The sequence below is a fragment of the Erithacus rubecula genome (assembly GCF_903797595.1).
Source record: "Erithacus rubecula genome assembly, contig: scaffold_195_arrow_ctg1, whole genome shotgun sequence".
Classification (NCBI taxonomy): domain Eukaryota; kingdom Metazoa; phylum Chordata; class Aves; order Passeriformes; family Muscicapidae; genus Erithacus; species Erithacus rubecula.
This window is the reverse complement of record NW_027636118.1, coordinates 83,945-103,526: the sequence shown is the minus strand read 5'-3', so window position 1 is coordinate 103,526 and position 19,582 is coordinate 83,945. Positions and strand designations below refer to the sequence as shown.

Below are 19,582 nucleotides of genomic sequence, written 5' to 3'. Positions count from 1 at the left end.
TGCCCATCCCTGTGCCCTCTGCAGCCCAGGCTGTGCTATGGTGTCCATGCCTTGCGCCTCTGTCCCTGCAGGCTGTCGGCATCCCCCGGCTGCCCCACCACGCTGCCCCTTTCTTTGCTGTCAGCTCTGTGCCCTGCCTGTCTCTGCCTGGCCACACAGAGCCTTGGGCTGCTCCAGACTCCTTCTGGGCCATGTGCTGCACCACAGTCCTGCCCTGGCAGAGAAATTCCTTTCTCCTTGTGGCCAGTCTGGGCCTCCCCAGCTGCCCTTGGTTCCAATATTTCTTTTTCATGCTGTTTTATGCAATGAAGAAAAGCTCCACCATCTGTGGAACCTCCCTTCAATCCCTCTCAGGCTACTCCTGTTCTGTCCTCAGTCTCCACTGAGCTCAGGGCCCTCAGCCTCTGCCTGATGACAATGTGATGAGGCCTCCAAACCCAGTCTTGGGAGATTTTGGGTCCTCTCCAAGGTTTTTGTAAATGGAAACATAGTGGTCAAAGTCCATGAAAAATGGAGTGTTAATCTCTCCCAGAACTTGCAGTGACAGAACAAGGGTCCATATCATTAAACTGGATCAATGTGGATCTACATTTGTTAGAAGGAGAAAATATTTTACAATGAGAGTCGCACAAAAACTGCAAGTGCTTTTCCAGAGAAGTGGATGCCCCATGCCAGGAATGCTCCAAGAGCAGGAGCTTTGTGAAAGCTGACATGGTGAAACCCCTGCCCTCCCCAAGGATGGAATTCCTCTTGTGTGGGTTCTCTGATGTGCTGGATGGCCTCACAGCACTTGTGGCCAGAATGTCGGCTGAGGCCCAGCCAGGCTGCTGCAGTGACAGTGACCTCACAGCCATCACCATTGCAGCCATGTCCCTGGGCCTGGCTCTTCCCTTTCCTCTGTCCCTGTCCTGTCTCTGCAGGGATGAACAGTTTTGTCATTATTATCTTGTCCCCAGGGTGCTGGGGCCAATTGCTTCCCAGTCAGGTTCCTGGAGCACAAGTGGCTTTGCAGAGCCCAGCCAGAAATGCCCCTGAGGCAGCAGCTCTGCACTGGTGGCCACCAGGCCAGCTTGCCAAGGGAGGCTTCTGGCCATGCCCTGCAGGGAGCTGCTGCCGCCAAGGTGCCTTTGCTGTCTCAGGCTCTCCCTGGCACAGGTCCCACCCTGGCACTCTGTATTTGTGTTCTTCCCTGTGCTGGGGCTGCCTGGGGCTTTTCCTGCAGCGGGACCTGGCCTGGCCATGTGTCACGATCCGCCCAACCCGAGCGGGAGTCGTGACTGGTTCTTTTATGGATCTCAGAGCGCAAAAGACACAGCAGGGGACAAAACCAGTTTACTTTTACAGAAATGCACTTTATTTAGTGCCAACCAAAATGCAATAGTGGGACAGAGAGAGAGAGAGAGAGAGAGGGAGAGAGAGAGAAAGGGGGATTGGGATTATAGCTACCAAGACTGGCAGATGAATCCTCGTGGAGCAGCCAATAGATGTCTGTTGCCGTCTGGGGAGATCTTGGAGGTCTGCTTTGAGAAAGTCACTTTTATAGTCCTTTCCCAAAGCGAGTGGCTTCTGGCCAAAAGGTGGGAAGATTTATGGACTATTGTACATGGAGCTCATTACCCTGAGGAACAGGTGGAAACAGGACACTTCAAGGCACACCAAACCATCTTTATTGTTATGAACACACGCAAGGCAGCCCATACCGGACCAGTCCATTGTTCTTCCATCTGTGGGAGCTTTGTTGAGTCAGCGCCCCGTGACTAGTTGTCATGAGAATCCAGTCCTGGTGGGCATCACCTGCGGAACAGTCACTTGGCGTTCCTCCCATCCCTGGCCAGCGCAGGCCTCAGGCGAGGGTCGTTGGGCAGAAACAGACGAGAGGCTCAGACGGACTCTCACATCACCCCGTGACCAACGAGCGTCACTGAGAAACTCCATCAGCATCATGTTGTGACGTTGTAGCTTCTTCAGGACCCGTCCTTGGTAGCACATCCTGAGAACAGGGACAGGGAAAACAAAAAACTGGGCAAAAGAAGGAAAAGGGAAAAGGGAAAGGGAAAGGGAAAGGAAGGAAACAAACACAAAAAATAATAAAGCAAAATAATCACAACAAAATTGATTAGAACAATTTTCAAACAAATCACAATCATATATAACTTTCAAACAATTAAAACAAATCAATAAAATAATATCCAAACAATTAAATTTCAAACAATTAATATTAAAGCAAATGAATAAAATAACATCCAAACAATTAAAATTCAAACAATTAAAATTAAGACAAATCAGTATCCATTATAATATGTTTTTATGATTAAAACAATTATTTTTCCAAAACCATTTTCACTCAAAATATTAACATTATTAAAAGTACTAATTATCTACTAAATCGTACTAATTATAATATGCAACAAACAATTCTAATCAGTTTGCTGTTAAAGGTCTGACTTTTACTGGTTGTGTAATCTGTCTGGTGTCAATAACTTTAGGGGTATCTTTAGCAGATGGAATAGTAATCAAATGATGTGCTTCCATTGTTGATGCCAATTGTCAGCCCTTTTACCATTCTCCAATTCAGGATATACAGAATGACTGACAAAACAAAACTGATCAAAACCAAAATCAAAAGCACAACAATGGGATGACACAATTTGTTTAGGATGCCGGTCGCAGTAGGTGACCACCCAAGAAGAGTATCCCACCACCTGGATTCAGCATGCCTGTTGTAATCCGATACCAGAGGTATAAGGAATGTCTTACCTGTCCCTCCTGTCCTTATCCTATTGGCAGACAGCCAGAAATCCCCTCCCTGAGCCTTTCCTAGAAAAAGCCAAGACCTGAGATGCGCTTCCTCTTTTGCCCTGCTAGCACCATGCAATAAAGAAAAGGCAAAGAGCCCCTCTTTTGATCCTCGTGCTTGTCTCATATGCTAGACCTAGCTCCTTCTTATTGATACAATAGGAAGAAGTTACCGTTTGTAGCAGTTGGCGACTCAACTTTGGGGCTTGTATTAAGAACCCACAGATAGCTGGAATCCCAGTTTCAGGATTTTCCGCTTGTTCGTTCGATCACCTACCTCCGTGCTTGGTAGCTGTGTTTATACAGCCCCAGGCAGGAGGACAGAGCCGGTAGCTTGCTTTAGCGCCCAAGTAAGTCGGCTCCAGGACAGGCAACTTTCACGAACCACACAACAGCCAGGTCTGCAGGACAGGTAAAGTCCCTCGTGGGAGGCGTGAAGCCCAGGATTTGCCCCTAGGAGTGGGGAGGGGGGTTCCCCCATGCAGGCTGGTGGCGGGCGCGGCGCCAGGGCGGGCGAGCAGCCTGGAGCGCCTCCGCAGCAGCCGCGATTTCAGCGGGGCGGCTCCTCCCCAGTTTCCGCGGAAACCGCAGGAAAAACCCGTTCGGAACGCAGCTGCTCACGGCTCAGGCATTGTGCAGTGACTGGGAAAGCCCCCGAAAGCTGTGCAAGGCTGCAGGGTTCCCCCAGGCTCGGCACGGCCGGCGGGACAGAGTCGTGTGTGTTGTGGGGTGTGCGTGGAAGTGAGAGGCGTTGTGCAGCTCTCTTTGGAACAACAATGGGCGCTGAGTTAACTGCATATCAAAAGAGTGTTTTTTCTCAAATTCAAGGAATTTTGCATGCTGAAAAAATTACAGTTTCTAAAAAGCGGTTAAAGTATTTTGTTTTCTGGCTGTTTTCTAAAATTCCAGACTGCAAATTACAAAATATAAATTCAGTTTCATTTTGGGATAATGTGGGAAAATTATTAACATCTAAAGTAGAAAAATCTGACTCTAAAGCTGCTGTGTTTCTTCCAATATTTTTACAAGTACGCAAATGCTTATTAGGAACTGAAAATAAAAGACAGCCACAAACAAATTCTTTAAACCATCCCCTCTCCTCTCCTCCAAAATCCCCTGTCCCTGAAAATAGTGAAAAACCAGAAATACCTCAGGAAAATACTAAGCTCCCCCACCCGCAGCTACCCAAGTTCTGAAACTTTTAAACAGCCTGCTACAGGATTCTCTGTATCCCCGTCTCTTTCCCTCAGTTTACATCAGAATAGTTCGGCAAGAAACTTTCCTTTGTCTCACGGGAGGGACCACGTTTCTAATGGTGGAAAACGTGTTTCGATTTCTTCATCTCTTAACCCCTTCTTCTCCTCAATCCCCTTCCCTGCCCCCTTCCCCCCATACCCTCCTGACCCCTTCCTGCTACCCTGTAACTACACCAACAGGTTTGGCTAGTCGCTTCTTCCCGGCTCAAGTTACAGCTTCTAACCCTTCTGATTACAGCGAGTGCCAGACTGAGTGCCCGGAGGCTACAGACAGTCAAGGAAAAAAAATTCGGTTAACAGCAGGGACTCTGTCCCTCCGGAGCGAGAAACTGCATTGCCTCCCAGGCTGATAGATAAAGATACACCTTGCCCTAAAGCTCAAAACTTAGAAAAACTATGTACCCTCAGTTACTCCTGTAGTTTATATGGGTAGAAAAATGCTAATAGAGTTTATCAACCATTGTCTTACCATGATAAGAAAAAATTTGTAAATCACAGAACAATTTTGGTCGTGAGAGTGAAATTTTTAAAGGCATAATGAAAGCAACTTTTACTTCAAATGAATTAGTACCCCATGAATTGAAGGACCTTTTCAGGTGTTTGCTAACTCCTCAGAATATTATTTATGGTTTAATATTTGGAAACATTCTTTAATGGTTCTTTTAACAGAAATTCACCAAAGCCCTGACAATTCCAAAGATTATATTAATGTTAAACAATATGCTTCTGAGAATTTTTTGCAGTGCATACATAGACTTTGCTCACAGGTTGAAAGGCAAGTCCATGATCCAGTAATCCAAGGCCAGCACCATCCAAGCCTGCAGCAGCTGAAGCACCACAAGCGAGGAAGCACCCAGTGTCACCTGAACAGCTGCAGAATGTCACCTGCTTCCAGTGTAAAAAGCAAGGACATTTTGCTAGGGATTACCCTCTTAACAAGAAAAAAAAAAAAAAAAATTAAGAGTAGAAAGCGCCAGCTCGCTTTTAACATTCAGCGCTATGACACAAATGCAGCGAGTACTACTGTGGAAAAAGCCTCTCTCTTAAAAACAAAGGGGGGGATGAGATAAAAGGTGTGGGTATACAAAACGAATTAAATGTCAAATGTTCTATTAACCAGGTCCAGCAGCCTTGTGGCCGTGTCAGGCTGGAGACTACCAAGGGTTTTCATTTCAAGTCTACTGTCTGGACAATTGTAACAGTGGACCTGTCAAGCAGCGTAGTAGACATGACGGTATTTCACATGGAAATGGAGAGTAAGTATTTGTTGTGAGAGACACAGCACACACCCCCTTAGAAATTGAAATAGCTCCTATGATTATAAAAGGAAAAATATTTTGTCTCATAATATCTTGCAATATTTAGATGATGTATTAGTGTGTGCTCCTAACAACTTAATACTCCAAAACACACTTGACCTAGTGGTTAAAGTTTTAACCTCTGCTGGATTTCAATTGCAGGAAAACAATGTTCAAAAGATGCCACCTTGGAAGTATCTGGGCTTGGAAATTACTGCACAGACTATTGTCCCACAGAAATTGAAAATTATTTATGCATTAGCAGAGAGGCAGGCTCACCATTATCAACCTGAACTGCCTTTCAAATTCATTGTTTTGGGGAAACTTCCATACCTGCATGGTCTAATATTCCAGTGGATTGAGGAGCAGAAAGATTCACTCTTAATCATAGAATGGGTCTTCCTCTCCCACCAAAGATCCAAAACTATTACACGACCACAAGAGCTCATGGCTCAGTTGATTCAAAAGGCAAGAATGAGACTGCGTGAACTAGCTGGTTGTGACTTTGCATGCATCCACCTTCCGGTAAAACTTTCTGAGGAAGGGAGGAACTCTCCTGAGAGGTTAACAAAAGAGATGTTTGAACATCTGCTACAAAGCAATGCCAGCCTCCAGATATCTCTGGATAGCTACAGTGGACAGATATCTGTTCACAGCCCAGCACATAAGTTGTTTAATGAGGAATTCCACCTCATCCCTCATGAGAAGAGGAGCAGGAGACCGCTCGAGGCACTCACAGTGTTCACAGATGCATCAGGGGCCTCTCATAAGTCGGTGATGACTTGGAGAAATCCCCAGACTCAGCATTGGGAAGCTGATGTTGAGTTTGTGGAGGGGTCACCCCAAATAGCCGAACTGGCTGCAGTGGTGAGAGCCTTTGAGAAGTTCTCGGAGCCTCTTAATCTGGTAACAGATTCAGCTTATGTTGCTGGGGTAGTGTCTAGAGCGGAGCAGGCAGTGCTCAGAGACATCAATAATGAGCAGCTCTTTAGGCTGCTGTCAAAACTAATCTATTTGGTTTCACACAGAGAGCATTCCTTCTATGTGATGCATGTGAGGTCACACACGGATTTGCCAGGTGAGATCACAGAAGGGAACCGTATGGCAGACACCCTTGCAGCTCCAGGAGAAAAGGCTGTGCATGCCAAACAACACCTAGTGCAAGCCTTTTCAGTGCTGGGGATCCCTAAGGAAATCAAAACAGATAATGGCCCAGCATATATATCCAAGGAGTTCCTAGAGTTTATCCAGCAGTGGGGAGTGGAAAATAAAACTGGCATCCTCTACTCCCCCACAGGTCAAGCTGTGATTGAGCGTGCCCACCAGATGCTCAAACAGGTCCTGGATAGACAGAGCAGTTCCACTGTGTGGATGTCTCCAGAGCAAAAGCTCTGTAAAGCCCTGTTCAAACCAAAGGTCCCTATGAGCTTGTAACCTGGGGAAGGGGTTATGCGTGCGTATCCACTCCCTCAGGCCCTCGGTGAATCCTCCAAAAGTGGGTGAAACTTTTTGTTCCAAAAAATCCAACTCCAGCAGAAGGTGAGAAGCAAGTTGCCATTGCTTCAAAAAGAAGATGCCGCCAGAAAGAAGAGGAAAATTCTTCATAAAGAAGGACCTTCCGGCAGACAGAGACTTTTAATGTGTTTTTAAATGTTTTGTTTTTCCTTTTAGAGAAAACCTACCCTCCACTCAACCCCAGGAAAGAACCCCTTCGAAGTTGTCTTCTTGTTAACAAAAATCAGAAAATTGGTTCAATGAACTGTTTAAAGGCTGGGGGTTCTCAGGGTGGTGGACTTCTATTGTTAAAACAATTTTGTTATTCTTTGTTATTATTTTCCTTGTAATAATGGCATTCGGGATCCCACGTCACTTAGTGTTCAAAGCTATTAATGGTATCATTCCTTCTACCTCTGAAGTCAATCACATAGAAATGCAAAACATAGAACAATCTAATTCTCCCACCAATTACAAATGTTGGTCAAAATCATAATTCCAATCAAAATAAATTTAATATCTTGCCCTCACTTAATTAAACAAAAAATGGTGAGATGTTGTAATCCGATACCAGAGGTATAAGGAATGTCTTACCTGTCCCTCCTGTCCCTATCCTATTGGCAGACAGCCAGAAATCCCCTCCCTGACCCTTTCCTAGAAAAAAGCCAAGACCTGAGATGTGCTTCCTCTTTTGCCCTGCTACCACCATGCAATAAAGAAAAGGCAAAGAGCCACTCTTTTGATCCTTGTGCTTGTCTCATATGCTAGACCTAGCTCCTTCTTATTGATACAATAGGAAGAAGTTACAGTTTGTAGCACAGGGGCCCGGCTGCACCACGGAATGTCAGGGCAATCAGCTCCAGCCCCTGGAGCAGCTCCTGCCCCTCCTCCTGCCCTGCCCTGCCTGTGTGCACACTTGTTCCTCTCTCATGTTCTCACCCTGCCCTTCCTTGGCCACAGTTACAACTACACAATAATCTATTTTCTTTTTCTTCATTCTGTTATCCCAAAGGTGTTTCCACCATTTCTAACTGGCCCAGTCTTGGCCAGAGGCAGGTCCATCCTGGAGCTGGCTGGTGCTGACTCTGCAGGACATGGAGGAGCAGCTGCTTCCAGCAGCCTCTCACAGAAGGGGCTCCTGGAGCCTGGCTATGCAAACCTAGTATACTGTGTGGAAGGGTTTTTATTAACGTTATTATTTATTTAATTATTTTTATTTATATTTTATTAAAACCTTTCTGTTTCTACAGGTGCCCTGTAGAAAGTCTTCTGCAAGAATGAATGTCAAGCTGATGTATGGGTCTATACAGTTTGGATTAAACCCCCCAAGTATTTACAAGTAGTGGGAATTTGTTAGGGGTTTTTTTTGGGAGGGCACTGCTCTTATATGTATTTTTTTTTTAGTCTCCCATCTCAACTGGCCAATTTAGCACTGGTTGGACTATGAGAAAGAGAAAAGAATAACCAAAAAGGACTAATGATGTGTTGTGTTGACACTGCTTTCTCCAGGTGGACACGTGGGACAGCGATACTTATGGGTTAGATCTGCGGTTCAGTATCCGTGAGACCGTGTGCACCAAAGCTTCGGGGAGAGACCCCTTCACCTGTGACTGCAGAACTGGGCCTTTCGTGGTGAGTGCCCTGCTAGGAATGGGAAGCCTCCCCTCCCTCTGTGCAGCATCTTCTCAGGATGCTGCTGGTGCTGGGAAATGAGGAATGTCTGGCTGCTTTTGACACAACCTGCAGCATGGAGTGGGTGTCGGGTGGGAAGGGTCAGTGGTGGGAAACTGTTCTGCCTGCTCAATAGGGAGGGCAGCTGAAAAGAGGATTTGTGTCTGGAAGCAGTGTGTAGTGAAGGTATGTGTGTTTTTGGGGCCAAGTCCTAGAAGGAATGGCTTGTTCTCTAAGGTAAGAGGGTAGAAGAGCTGGCATTTCACTTGCTTTTACCTATCTGGACACTGCATAAAGCGTTATCTTCCCGTGCTGTGCAGATACCCCCCTCTGTGCTGACAGTGCTGATCTCTTTCTGATTTTTCACTCTCAGCCTGAAGTAAAAAGGCTCTTGATACAGCTCTTGCTCCCCTCTGAGTCCTAATTTACCAGTTTTGGTGGAAATACTTTAGATGGAAATATTTTGAATCTGGACTTCTCTGTTACTTGTGCCAAATCACCTCTCTGCTCAGGCGTGTATGTAGGTGGCACCACACAGAATTGTTGGTTATTGCTTTGCAATTTTCTTTTAGAAACACAACTGTTGGCTGCTACAGTGTTATCCCTGTATCCTAAACTGACACCATCCCCCTCTTCTTCTTGGGGCAGTATGTCCATGTGAGGACGTGTTTTCCAAACTTGAATGCAGGTTTTGCTGCAGTTTTTTGTCAGATTGCACAGATAATACCTTTAAGGGTAGTTTAACCTCCAGAGCTGGAGTTGCCATTGGCATAGCCCTGCACTGTCCTTCTCATTGTGCTGAGCAGTGAAAAGGATGTGAAGATTTTCTCCTGCCCTGAGCAGGCTCAGAGGTTTGTACAACAAACATGTAGTTGTGGAGCAGTAGCGTGTGTGCAGTCATGTGTAATCATTCTTGGGTTTCTTTCTCTTGGACTTCTTTTTTAAACCCTTCTGCAGGGTCCCACCATCAATGAGACTCCTGTCTCACAGACTTGGTCTGTGAGATTGGCCCTGTCCAAAGGTAAGAAAGCCTTTCAAAAGCTGAAGGAGGAATTGAAAAGAGCACCTGCTCTGGGCCTGCCAGATGTCTCGGAACTGTTTTAGCTTTTCTATTTTGAGAGGCAAGGGATGGCTTTTAGGAGCACTGGCTCAAACAATTGCCCATACAAGAAAGGAGCAGCCCACTTTTCAAAACAACTGGATGAGGTCAGTAGGGGATGGTCTGACTGTCTGCGAGCAGTTGCTGCTCTTGTTTCAAACGCCCAGGAAGCCTGGAAATTCACTCTAGGTCAACAAATAACTGTGTTTGTCTCACATTCAGTGGCAGCAATTCTTGAGCAAAAGGGTGGACATTGGCTTTCACTCTCAGCATTCCTTAAATATCTTGCAGTTTTGGTGCAGCAACATGGAATTACAAAACTAAACTCTTCTCCAGTAAATCCAACAGCCATTCCTGGCTACTTATCAGAGAGACAAGGAACATTTGTATCATAAAATTCAAAACCATTAAGTCCATTTTATACCAGCAACCCAGATCTTAAAGAAACCTCCATTTCAGGAGCAGAATCTCAGTACACAGATGGGAGTGGCTTTGTAAGATGAACCAAACTCAGGATGTACAATTAGCACTGAGCAATAGGGGATAGAAGCCCTACCTCTACAAGTCAGCTCAGAAGGCAGAGAAAATCACTTTAACCTGTGCCCTCTGACCAGCCTGAGGAAAAAGCATCAAGTGATGAACAGTTTCCAAGTATGCCTTCAGAGTAATACATGCCCATGAATGCATTCAGAAAGAAAAGGGACAATTGACAGCTCAAGGAAAGCAGATAAAGTATTGTGAGGAAATCTTAAAATTGCTGGAGGCAGTACTTCTACCTCAAGAGGTTGCAATTATGCAAACCAAAGGATATCAGAAAGGAGAAATAAACCCCAAAAGACGTAACAAGTTGGCTGACCAGGCTGCAAAAGAGTAGCAGAACAAAGCCATGCTAAGATTCAGGCAGTAATTCCCAAAGGTAAGGAACAATATGACAATGATATATATTGTATACTCAGAAAGATGTAGAACTAGCAAAGAATTTGTGAGCAGAACAAAACCATAATGTTTTTGGAACACCTCAGGGAGAGATAGTTATGCCTGAAAGAGCATTATGAAAATTAATTGAAGATGACATAATCGTATGCACTGGGAAGGCGATGCCTTACATAATTATTTGATAAGGACAATAGTAAGATGCAAGCTGTACTCTAGTGTAAAGCAGGTAACCCAAGGCTGTGAAACAACGTCTCAGAACCAATCCACAGACTAGAAAAACATTGAGCTTGGCACAATAGACAAGGGACAATATCCTGGACTACACTGGCAAAATGACTTTTCTGAATTGCCAAGAAAAGGGTGGTATAAATACCTTCCAGTATTAACTGATAGCTTCTCAGTGTGACCTGAGGCATTCCCAACTCAAACATATAAAGGCAAAGAAGACATCAACATTTTGTTAAACAACATAATGCCCCGGTTCAGAGTGCTCTTAGACATCTCCTCCCATTGAGTACCACATTTCCTAGCAAGTATTGCACAGCAATTCTGCAACAGTCTCTAAATCAACTGGCACCTACACATGCTGTAGTATTCCAGGTCAAGCAACCATCACCAAAGAAGAATTATACCCCAACCCTAAACCTTGGGAGGCATTTGTTTAAGTTGTGGTGATCCTCCCCTAGAAAAGGTTCCAAAGAGTTATAGGATTGCCTATGTTAATGCCTCATGCATATTCCTAACCCTCATTTCCCAGCTAATTATCACCACTCCCAGTTCCTAGAATGTTCTCCCTTTCTTGTATACCCACTGGCCCTCAGTTGGCGCAGTGTTCCACCCAGCCTACCCCATTGGACCCTACCTTCCCTTACTACACCTCTGCACCACTTTCCCCTATACCCATTGGACCCTAACCTCAACTCCACCCCCTCTCTTGCCCCATAGTTACACCCTGAGCCTCCCTCTATCTCTGTTTTTGACCACTGGCTCCTGAAGAGACCTTGTTCCCTTGGTCACATGTGTTCGGATTTTTGGGCCTTGTTCCATATTTATTTTCATTATTATTAAAGTGTTTTAAGTTGCTGAATCATGGTCACTGTACTGCTCTTCTTTAATTTTTGCCACTTTTGCCCTGATATCTGCAAACCCTAAAAAGTATTGCCAAGGACCACCCTCACCCCTGATAATTCTGTATTGGTCCCAGGCCAGCAGGCAGGTGGAAAAGATGAATTTTCCAATACAACAACAGACAGTCAAAACTGGACAAGAGGCCAACACACCTTGGCTCCTGGCCCTACCTTTGGCTTTATTACGGATTTGAGTATGGCCAAGAACAGAAGAAAAGCTGAATGCCTTTGAAATACTACATAGAATACCAGATAAGCGTAACTATGAAGAGGAAGATACTGTACAAGTTGGGGAGGGGTATCTCCAGGACTGTGTTGTCCAACTAACACAACAGCTGCAGCAAGGTAATCAAGAGATTTCGAGCACATGAGCAAGAGGGTGCTCCTCTCCACAAATCCAGCCTGGAGACCAGATACATGTAAAATCCCCGAGGCAAACTGCCTTTTGCCAAAATGGAAAGAACTCTATTAGTACTTTTAATCACTTATACAGCCTTTAAAGCTTAAAGCGTTAACCTCTTGGATACCTAATTCCAGAATCAAAAGACTTCTGCAAAAGGCAAGTGGAGTCCAAAAGTAGACCTCAGAAAGAGCAGGAGAAACCAACATGTGTTTCATATGGTCATCATCTTCCTGATATTTCTAATTGGAATGCAAGCCACAGTAGATGACTGTCACTACCATCAAGATCTCCTTGGCTTGCAAGATCCTGGTGGAGGGAACACTCAAAAATATCCAGGACCTAATGGGCTGAAAGGGGCTGAAGAGGTAAAACCACTTTATGCCGTTTTAAGGATTAGTAACGAGCAGTTGAAGATTGAGGAAAACCTGACTCCATGCCTGCCTTTGTTGTCCCACCTGAGAGTAACATCCCTATGGCCTGTAAATTTGAAACTCACAAACGTTTTGTAGAGATTACTACAGTGACCATGCACATCTGTGACCTTTATAAAGAGCAGTGTGTGCATTCATTTTCGAGTGATTCCTATCAGGATTTTTGCACTATGCAAATTAAAATGGGACACTATAACCTAGTGCAAGATAGTCCCCTTCTTCTGTGACACATAGGAGAGAAGACCATCAGCACTTAGATATAGTAACTGGGCCCACCAGGAATCCCACCCAACAAATCTTGTTTCCAACAGCCAAATCTTGTGCAAGTCCAAGAATAAATTGTACTGGTCGTGCACGTAGAACATGGAACAGATCTCATGGAGTATGTGCTTTTCAGAATTGAATTTCACTCTTGGGATATTCCAGGCCATCAGGAATATTAACCAATCAAGTTGGAGGGGTAGCCAGGAACATATTGTGCCCAATTCTATGACCATGTGTCAGTGACCCAGATATGCATGGAATCCTGAGAGCACAACTACGTCCTTTTATGGCCTGAATTAATAATCAGCCAAGGAAGCCTCTCCCTGACATCCCATATCTGGGCCCCAGGTTGACATATGGGGCCCTCTGTTCCCCTCAGAAGGGACTCACCTACTACCACTACCCTTCTCTTCTTTTTGGGGTCAGAGGTGGTGATCTGTCTAACAGGTGCATTGTAATTAGGCCCACTGGGCAGATCATTTTCTTCTACTCCATCTGGCAGGCTCTCTAAATCCAGGGCTTCATACCTATGCTGGAGGGGCACCTGGCAAGGTGATGGGGGCCAGGAGGAATGTTTATTATGATCTCCCTGAGTAGGGACCCATTTCCACTCCCCTTCACCCACCAGGTGTCCTCCCATTGCCTGACGGGGGGGGCACGGGAGTCCTCTGACTCCTGCTGGGCCTCCCTCAAGGATGCAAGGGCAGAACTCCACCAATCTATTTCCCTTTCACTTCCCCTATTACTTCTTAGTCTCAGCTTGCTCCCCAAGCTCGGCCACCATTAAAAGAAGATAACCCAGCTGTTCACACCGCAGGCAGGCTTCTTCTGCAACATCCTCTGGAACTGCAGATAAGCTCAAACATTACACACAGGAAGGGGTCTGGACAGATGCATCCTTTTTGGAGGCTTCTACTCGGTCACATACATTTGTACTAACTGCAGTTTTCAATCATGTAAAAACCATTATTAACAAAAAACCCAAAGCCCATCAGTTGGAGTTCAGAATGCAAGAATTTCTCAGAAAGTTGGGTGTGTAAATCAAAGCCTGGAAAAGAACACAGGACTTGAACTGAGGTGCTAGGAAAAGATTCCAAGTTTAGGTGCTAGAAGTAAGAATGTAGATTTAAAGCTTAAAGCAGAGACATGTTAAGTAGAAAAAAGTTTAGTTAATAAAGATTAAGATATAGAAAGAGTAAAGCAGGTATAAAGGTGACAAACTAGCCTTAAGAATCGATCTATGTGTTAGAATGAGATTGGCTTAGAAAGGTCACACTGCAATTAGATGAAATTTCTTAGTATTGGAATAGAAACATAAATCACCTCGTTGGCAGTGTTTTATGTTAATAAGTCCTTAAAAGATCTTGTAGCCATAAGTCTTGTGACTTTTGGCCACGCTTTCAATACCTGTTACAAGAAGTCATGTCTTCTGTACAAGATAAGAAAATAAATGGCACTTTCTAAGCAACCAGAAGTCTCGTCCTTCGGCCTAGTTCAGAATGAGAAAGAATCCCCGTGGAATGTGATAAAGGGGGAGAAAAAAGCCCACACTCACCAACCAACAGAAACACAACAAACAAACTAGAAACCCCAATAGCAGCAGGAAACCTGCAACCCTGCCTGCTTGCCCTGCCTGCACAAACTGCTTTCAGAACAGGCACTCCAGCTCCAGCTCATGTTCCCCCAAGTGTGTTCCCAGGTGCAGGTTCAGACGTGCAGCCCCAGGCCCTCTGCAAACACAAGCTGCCTGCTGCCTCTTCACTGCCTACACTCCTGCCTGCGGTCACGGCAGCAAAACCAGGCTGTTCCCAGCCAGAGACCAGGCCCTGCTCCTGCAGGATGCTCTTACCAGCACCTTCCAGGACTCTGTGCTGGGCATGCAGCACTTTCCATGCTGGCTCTGAGCAGCCTTTGGCACACAGAGCACAACCTGGCTGGCTCTGCCACCAGCACACCCCAAGCACAAGGTGGAGGAGGAAGAAGCAGGGGCTGTTTTGCTGCCATGCCCAGGAGAGACTGGAACGGTGCCCTCCCTCTGGTCCCACTTGCTTGGCTTTCTGACTGGGTCTGAGGCAGGGGCTGCCATTCCTCACTTGTGGGGACCAGAACCGCACCAGGATCCCGGCACTGCCCAGCAGCGCTCCGGACACTGGCACGGTCACGCGTCCAACTCTCGGGCACTGTGCTGCTGCTTCATTTGCTCTCTGGAATACCCAAAGCTCTCTGTGAAGCCCTGATGCTCTCTGGTTCTGCCCTCTTCCTGACCCTGTGCAGGGATGGAGCATTGCTGAGCTTTCAGGAAGCTATTCTTGAAACCTTCCAGCATTCCAAGCTCCTTTGCCCTCCATGAGTGCTTGCCATGGAATCCCTCCCAGCTGGGTTCAGAGCATACTCAGGGTGGCTCTTCTAAAATCCAGGGGCTTCAGGGTGCTCAGCAAGACCTTGAACTCCACAGTGTTGTGGAACTGGAGCTTCAGCACAGAGACCCTTCCAACCTGATCTGCCCTCGTTCCTCTGCGTCTCTGCACAAAACACAGCGCGGGAGAGAATGGCAGGAGGGGCCTGTGAGTCCCAGGGCTCTGGATTTGTGCTGCTTTAGGTCCACAGAGATGCAGGCAAAGTGAAGAAGCCAAACTGTTTATTGACGAAAGGCAAAGCAAAGGGATGAGCTGAGAAGGAAAAAGGTGGAGGGTCTCAGGGCTGGAGGGAGAGAGCAGGCAGGGAGAAGGCTTAAGGCAAAATAACTGTGCCAATCATGCTCTGCCTGGAGCTCCAGCAGCCTGGACAGGTTATGTCCTCTTCAGTGTCTCTTGGTGTGTTCTTGTGACACTGGTTCACTAGATCCTGAAGATGACTGGGCTTAATCTTCCAGGTTAGAGCATGATGGCCTGGCATCTTGCATCCGGACTTGAGCAGCTGGTAGAGGAAGGAACAGAGCCACAGTCACAGCCTGGATCAGTGGGGACGCTACAAGACCCCCATGCCAGGGCTACCGGAGCCCGCTCTGGCCATCACCAGGAGGGAGCAGGGACCACCAGGATCAGCCCGAAGCTGCTAGCCACAAATGCCCCACGTGCCCCTGAAATCTCTGTGTGCTCTGCCCACGCCACCCCCATCCGCACAGGGAGCAGAGCGCTCCAGAGCTGGGGCAGGGATTGCAGCTCCTCCTGCCAGTGGCACTGCCCTCACCCTTGTGGATGAGCCGAGTGTCTCCTTGCTGCCTCCAGTACCGCCCTGCGGTCTCTGGGAATACAGAGTTTGTCATGGACCGTGTCCCAGATCCTACTGCTGTAGGACAGGGAGGGAGCCCGGGCTCACCAATGAACCTGCTGGCCGCCGCTCGCAGGGGCTCCTGAGGGCTCTGCAGGTAGGGCAGCGCCTGGTGCAGGTGCTCGGCCGCTCGGCTCCTGTCCTCTGCCAGCTGCGGAGAGCGGCGGGAGGGAAGGGTCAGGGCGGGTTCCGGCCATTTGGCAGGCGCTGCCCGCACCCGGCCCCGGCCTCCCCTGCCCGCACAGCCCTGAGGCGCGGCCAGCAGCCGCCGGCCGGGCTCTGCAGGGGCACAGGGCCGGCTGCTGCCCGGGGAGCCGCGGTGCTGGCCCACCCCACAGCCCCGCTGGGCCGGGGCTCCATCAGCACCCGGCTCGGGCCCGTGCGGCCCCTGTGTGCAGCGCTGGGCAGGGCCACAGCTGCAGCCGCACACAGTGAGCGCCGCGCTCAGGGGGCTTCTCCAGCCTGAGCCTGGTGCTTCCAGGCCATCCTTACCAGGCACTCGGCCAACTTCCACATCCGCTTCAGCCGCTGCCATCCAGGGATCCTTGCTGAGCAGCACAAGGCCTCTCAGTGCCAGGCGACGCCTCTCCCTGGAATTGCTCTGTAGGAACCTTGACATGATCTTAAGGATGCTGTCCCCACATTCACTCAAATCCAGGCACTCAAGGACCTGAAAGGCACAGGGCAGTGACAGAGGACACACAGGAGCCCAGAACTGCACAGGGCTGGGCCCAGACAGCAGCACAGGGCACGGGCACCAGCCCAGGCAGCTGTGGCCATGAGAGGCCAGAGAGCTGGGAGGCAGCTCAGGGAGACAGTTCTGGCCATCAGGCTCACCTCCACAAGGAATGCCAGGGCAGGCAGATCCCAACGTGGCTCCTGTGTGCTGAGCAGCTGGAGTAGGTGAAGTGCAACATAGGAACACAAGGGCATCAATACACAGCGAATCTCCCTGGCAGGGGGAAAAAGGCAAAAGGACCCTGAGGTTGAGGGGTGGCAATACTCTCCCAGGATTGACTCACAGAGAACCAGTTTTTCCCCAGCATCCCTGGAGGCGATGTGGACACTTTGGGAGGCTGCCCCTTTTTGGGCACCTCCTCTCCCAGCCTTTTCCGGTCTGCTTGGCCATCCCTTGGTGACAAAGGCCTCTGGCCCAGGAGCACGGGTACTGTGTGGGGCACGCCGGGCACACAGCACGAATGTCAAGGACAGAGGGGCAATGGGGGTCTCACCTGGCCAGCAGACCCACAGCATAGTGCTGGGTGTCAGCACACAGCAGCGTGTCCCAGCCACGCTTGCGCTCTATTGCCATCACCTCAGGCTCATACTGCATACAGATGAGCAGAGCCTTCATAGTCTGCACTGCAAACCTGTGTGCAGAGAGAAGTCCAGGTCACACTGTGAGCACTGGTGCTGGCCACAAGGGCATGGGAAGGACTGGAGGACTGGGACCTGTTGGCCTTGCTGGGAAGCGGGTGTTGCTCCTGGCACGCTCTCCAGAAGTTATCAACTTCCTTTGGCATCTGCTGTGTGGTGATGACAACATGCAACAGCAGAGCCGTAAACAGAGGGGAGGAAGCATTCATCATGGCCTCCTCGCAGTGGGGCACCTGGACCACCACCCAGATCACCAGAGTTGCCTGCGAAAGAAGCAGCCCGAGGCAGCGCTCAGTGCTGAGGTGTCCATGGGGCAGGGCCTGAGGGAGAGGCAGGGGGAGCAGCGGGCCTGGTGCCCCCTGAGTCTGTCCCTGGCCCAGGTTTGAGCCCAGCAACTGAGGCACAGAGAGGATGGAGAGCTGCTGGAGAGGTGACTGGTGCTGGAGGGTGAGCAAGGGCCAGTTCCAGAAACTCACAGCCAGGGCAAAAACATCTTCGTTGTTTCCATCAGAGGTGCACATTCTGTGCAGAGGCCAGTCCTCCATGACGCAGAGCAGAATTGGCAGCACGCTCTCCAGTGCTGTGCCTGACAAGCCTATGGCTCTCCACATCATTGCAGCAGCTCTGTGGGGTTGGAGCTCCGTGTCAGAGGGGGTCTCAGTCACAGTACCATGCCCTGTGCACCTGGGACAGCCCCAGTGTCCTGAGGGGCAGGGAGGGAGCCTGGCAGTGGCAGCAGGCTCAGGAAGCAGAGGGGCCTGAGGGTCCTGGACCTCTCCACCTGTCTGGCAGGCCCCATTGGACAGGCTGTACAGGGCGATGGGCCCTAAAGGCTGCTGAGCCCTGAGCTCTCAAGGCCCGTGGGCCCCGTACCTGTCACACGTTGGGGCACAGCGCAGGAGGGTCAGCACCATGTCAGCAGGGTGTTCTCCAGCCAGCCTCTGAATGTCAGTGCGCAGCCTTGCATCTAAAGTGCCCTGGGATGTCAGTCTCTGGTGAATGCTTTTCACCATGGCTGGCACCTGGGGGAGGAATGGAGAACACTTGGAACGCTTTCGTAGCTTCCTCTGAGAAGTGCTTCCCTTCCTGCCACGCTGTTCTGCCTTCAGTGACTGAGGGGGCCCAGTGACCATGGCTTGAGTGGGCACACAGTCCTGGGAGGCATGGAGCCTTGGCCACAGGCTGCTTAAGTGGTGCTGAGAAGCACAACGGTCTTTGAAGTAATCCACTATGAGTTCCTCAGAGTGACTCAGAGTGGGAGTGGTGTCAGTGTTTGTGATGCCCTGAGTCTCTCCAGTGTCAGCAATTGTCATGCCCACATCCTCAATCACTACCATGTCAGCCTGTACCCTGTCATCACTCCTTACAGTGTCAGACTCTTCTGAGCGCTCAGGCACATCTGGGCTGACATCAGGCTCTGCCTGGAGCTCGGTCAGGCTGGAGTCAGGCTCAGCTGTGCCCTCTGTTGCTGTGCTGGTCTTTCTGCGTCGCACCGGCACAAACTTCTGCAGCATCTGCAGGAGAACAAAGGACAGGGAGGAGAGGCAAGTTCCATGGAGTGCTCCAAGCACTGTGCTGGGCTGAGCAGTGACAGCAGGCCCAGTCCAGGTGGGGATGGCTGCAGGTACCTTCAGTGCTCTGCGGAAGCGGCCACCGGTGGGGTCCTGCTTGTGTGTGCGGTCCATGACTGCACCTGGCAAAGAGCGAGCACAGCCAGAGCTGAGGGGCTGCGGGAGAGGCCAGAGAACAGAGCCCAGCCCTGCGCTCCCCAGGCAGGGACAGTCCCGGGATGCTACAGGGGAACACGAGCACGGGCACTGCGGGGTGTCTGCCCAGCCCCTCTTCTGTCCTGTGCCTGGGCATGTCCCCAGGGGATGGGATGGGATGGGATGGGATGGGATGGGATGGGATGGGATGGGATGGGATGGGATGGGATGGGATGGGATGGGATGGGATGGGATGGGATGGGATGGGACAGGAAGTGATCAAGCTGGCAGCAGCCATCAGCTCTTTTACCCAGCTGTGCCTCTCACCATCCTGCATTGGCTGAAACGGCTCCGGCTCTTCAGGCTCTTGTGCTGGGTGGACTCTAGAGCCTCTCCTTTTCATTCTTCTGAACACTTTGAAGAGTGGGAAACAGTTGGGAAATCTGCCTGTCAT

General features: G+C 49.0%; 1 long non-coding RNA gene across 1 annotated transcript; it reads right to left on the bottom strand.

Annotated features, from left to right (window-relative positions):
* Positions 1-16,623: 16,623 nt before the first annotated feature.
* On the bottom strand, positions 16,624-17,371 carry LOC306815712. Its single transcript, XR_013777447.1, has 3 exons — positions 17,278-17,371; positions 16,883-16,997; positions 16,624-16,715 (listed from the first exon to the last, which is right to left on the bottom strand). It is a non-coding gene; the product is annotated as an uncharacterized lncRNA (long non-coding RNA).
* Between the last annotated feature and the right edge of the window lie 2,211 nt (positions 17,372-19,582).